Source organism: Arachis stenosperma, chromosome 10 (assembly GCF_014773155.1).
Source record: "Arachis stenosperma cultivar V10309 chromosome 10, arast.V10309.gnm1.PFL2, whole genome shotgun sequence".
Classification (NCBI taxonomy): Eukaryota; Viridiplantae; Streptophyta; class Magnoliopsida; order Fabales; family Fabaceae; genus Arachis; species Arachis stenosperma.
Genome location: NC_080386.1, coordinates 123,241,858 through 123,246,010, shown reverse-complemented (window position 1 = coordinate 123,246,010; position 4,153 = coordinate 123,241,858). Strand labels below are relative to the sequence as shown.

General features: G+C 38.1%; 1 long non-coding RNA gene across 1 annotated transcript; it reads right to left on the bottom strand.

The window, feature by feature from the left end:
• Positions 1 to 1,324: 1,324 nt before the first annotated feature.
• Positions 1,325 to 3,392, bottom strand: LOC130956567 (uncharacterized). Its single transcript, XR_009077161.1, has 3 exons — positions 3,342 to 3,392; positions 3,125 to 3,253; positions 1,325 to 1,690 (listed from the first exon to the last, which is right to left on the bottom strand). It is a non-coding gene; the product is annotated as an uncharacterized LOC130956567 (long non-coding RNA).
• Positions 3,393 to 4,153: the final 761 nt, after the last annotated feature.

The window sequence follows — 4,153 nt, the reverse complement described above, 5'->3', positions numbered from 1 at the left end:
TATACTGCTGCACATTGAACACATGCCTTCAAGTTTTATGTTAGCTTACCCTGTTTATTTGATCAAAAAGTTCTCCACCTTCACAGGTTTCAAGTGCCATGTCTTCTCGAATGAAAAAGGAATAGAGCAAAAAAAAAGGAGATAAAATGTCAAATAGCAAATAGGCCACCCTGGAAAACTTGAGGAGAAAAAAGTAAAGTAGAAATCGCAGAGATGAGTAAGAGAGTGCAAAAGCAAGTACAAAGAGAAAAAGCATCCAAGAATACTCACATAGAGAAAACGTGTCTTAAAATGTGAAATATAGGCACACAATTCTAGGATGATCCAATTGATCGAGGTAGCGGCGGCGGCGTAAGGGCGGTGGTTTGTCCCGCTTGCGCTTAGATGTGAGGTCTGTGGCAAGAGTATCCCGCTCGCATCCCTTTGGATCAATAGGGCGTACAAGCACCGGTACTTGGATAGTGATCCGAGCACTATATCTCAGGGGTTCCCATATAATGATTCCGAAGGGTGACGTCTCCATGAAGATGTGTCGGGTTGGCAGTTGAACCGACAATGTAATATCACAGCCATTAGGGCAGGCATTCATCATATGCATTTTCTATTTGTTTGTATGCTTTGTTTACTTGTAATGGCTTGCCTAATTGAATAATATGCTTACTTGCCATCTGAATTAATTGCCTTATATGCTTATACTTGTGCTTTACTTACATTGTATATTACCTGTGTTTTCTACTGGGATTGAGGAGGTTCGGAAGGCGGTGGCAATAGGATCGCATGGAGGATCGGTTGTTGAAGGCTGTGGGACAGCGGTGTTTGGTTCGAGTAGAAATCCCCTAAGATAGATTACCTGGTTTATTTAAGTCAATGTTGGTATATTATGCTTATCTGTTTTAGAATGCTTAAGTTTGAAATATTGTGATGGATATGGAGCTTAGGATTGCCTTTGGCGTCCCGGAGTCTTATATCCTACATCACTGGGCACTGTTACCATACTGAGAACCTCCGGTTTTTATACCATATTTTTGTTGTATTTTTCAGATGCAGATCACAATCCACCTTGGTGAGTTGCTTTGGATGGTGACAGAAGCGGAGGATCTTGGTTTCTTTTGGAGTCTTTTTGGTTCATTTTGTTTATACATCTCTCTTTTTGTATTTTGTTTTGCCTAGTGTAACGCCCTACCACACTAAGCTTTACGCTTAAGTCGTAAAGCAGAGGTGGTGTGGTATTACGACCTCTAAAATAAAATGTATATTTATAATAGCAGAAGAATTATAATATGCTAGGAGCCTTGAAGAATAGAGGAAATAAAAATCGCGAATATAAAAGCGCAACACTCGAGAAATGAGTTAACTTGCATGCTAAGAAAGCTACAGCTGTCAAGTGTAAAGAAACCCAAAACAAGAACAGAGAGTCAAAGATACAAAATAACGAGCTCCTGACTCAGCCTGCGAAGTCAAGACTGGCCGGAGAATATACATACATATATACATATATATACATATCCAAAACCCAAATGTACATAAACAAAATTCTGCCTCTCCATACACCTCTAGGAGGATCAAAAAGAATAAGTTATGTGGAGAGAAAGCTAAGTACATATATATACATCATAACATAACAAAATAACCCAGTAACCACTCCGCTTCAAGAGTCCAGACGCCTAACGAGATGCCTCTCGACCTGCATCTGAAAAATAACAACATAGTATGGAATGAGAACCAGAGGTTCTCAGTATGGTAAAGGTGCCACACACATAATATATAAGGTCCTGGGAATGCCAGAGGCAATCCTAGAACGCCGACACTCAGTTTATAGAGCTTAAAGTATTAAATAGAAGCCATAGAAGGTGGTTTTCTAAGAATATGTAAACCTGATTTAACTTAATCTTAAACCTAAATCTCATATTGCCATTCCTCCAAACCTCCATCTCCATCAGGATTTCACAGACAAACAAACAGATAAAACAAGCACATGAAGGTTACAAGTACTGCAGGTAACAAATATACATTTAGCATGGCAGATACATTCAGGCACACCCAGTTAATGCACAAGCAAGTAGTTCAAATAGTATGCATATGATGCATGCCTGTCCTATGGCTGATGAGGCTCATCTGTCGGTTATCCAGCCAACCCGACAAGTCTGAATTGTCCTTAGACTGTCCCCCGACGTGCATCCCCAAGAGTCTATGCATAGCTTTATCTCAAATAATCAATATTGCTCAATGGGGGTAACATTCCCGGGAATTTATATAGTGCCCGGTCACACTTACGTCGTAGGATCAACAGAGTATCGAGTTTTCTACCTGGTACACGTGGTGGCAAGCCACGGCACTTTATCCAGGGAACCTCGTATCTCAGATTATTCAAATTCATAAGCCATATAAATAATTCAATTATAATTCATTAACATCCACATCATTCTCAATTGCATCTCATTCATCATCATACGTTAAACATATTCAATCCTTATCCTTCGATATCACACCTCTCATTTCGTCCATCAATAGTTCCAATTCAAAATAATTCATTCTTTTCTAAGAATCAAACTTCAAACTTAAAACATACTTATTTTCTTAATAACTCTAATTCAAACCATATAATCTTTGAATCTAAATCTTTTTAGATAATCATATAAACAAAATCTCTAATTTTTATAAAATTTTGGCAGCACCTCCTCTAAAACTCGGACTTTGCCACCCTTTTCGGGTCCAAACCTGCTTTCTTTTCAATTCAACACACCCTTCCTCATCATCATAACAGTCACCACAATAAATCTACCTCAGATCAACAATTATACTCATACAATATTCAAATCCAACAACCAAAAATTCAACTAAGGATCATAGTTCACTAATCCTAGGCTTCTAACACAAGATACCTCAAATCAACAATTCACCAAATTATTAATTAATCAACAAGCACCAAACTAACCATGTTCATCAATAATAACATTCACCATCCAAAATTAATAACTAATTATCCAATAAACTTCAACCAAATATATTCATCGAAAAATTACTAAACATTAAACATACACCCGCATTCCAACTTATCCTATGGTCACCTAGCCTAAGTTTTCACAGAACATTATATATTAAATGCAAGAAACCTAAACCATACCTTAGCCGATTCCCAAGTATTATTCCAAGACAATTTTCCTAAAAGAACACAGCCCTTAAAACTTCAACTAATCCGCTTCCTCCAAGTTCCAGTATTCACAATTTCAAGCTCCAATTATTTATTCACAACCTAATACACATTCATAACACATATATATCCAATTTAATACTCAAAGCTCAAATTCAATGAAATTAAAATAAAATTATCGTATCCTCACCTTACCCAAGCTTCACATAAGCAAGAGTAAACGTTTTCCTCAAGCTAATTGGATCCTAAAACATCATAAATCAAGGAAATTCAACATTCCCACTTAAAATTCGAAAATTGGGAGAAGAGAAGGCTGAGAGTGATTAAACAAGTTACCTATGAAATTGTTTCGATAGAAATGTAGAGCTCGACGCGGTGGACGCGTGGCCGCAAACGGTGCGGCAATCGGAGCTCGGACGGAGAAGTTACGGCGAATTGAAATTTGCCGCAAGGGTTTCGGCGTTGCTTTCTCTCCCTGGAGCTTTCATGTCGCTGAAGCCAAAATGGAGAAGAAAGGAACGTGGGCTCATTTAAAATGTGGGTCCGGTTGGACCGGTAGCCCAGTTCGGGTTCGGTTCAACCGGTTCGACCCGTTCGGTCCAATCTTGGACCGATTTTTTTGAAATTGGTGTCAAAATTCTCGTTTCGATGAGCTCTATCCTAATTTGGTATAATATTTACATTTATAATCCTCCTTATTAAAAACTAATTTATTGACTAATTATCTACTAATTTAACCGGGGTTTACATCCTACCCACCTAATAAAGAATTTTGCCCTCAAAATTCAAATCTAGTTACCTGAAAAGAGATGTGGATAGTCTTTTTGCATATCTGATTTGAGTTCCCATGTGTGTTCTTCAATACCAGCTCGACTCCAAGCTACTTTTACCAATGATACTTCTCTTCCTCGTAATCGTTTAACACTAGTGTCATCAATTCTTACCGGAATTACTGGAAGTGTTAGATCTTCTCTCACTTGGATTGGTTCTGGTTCTAGAACA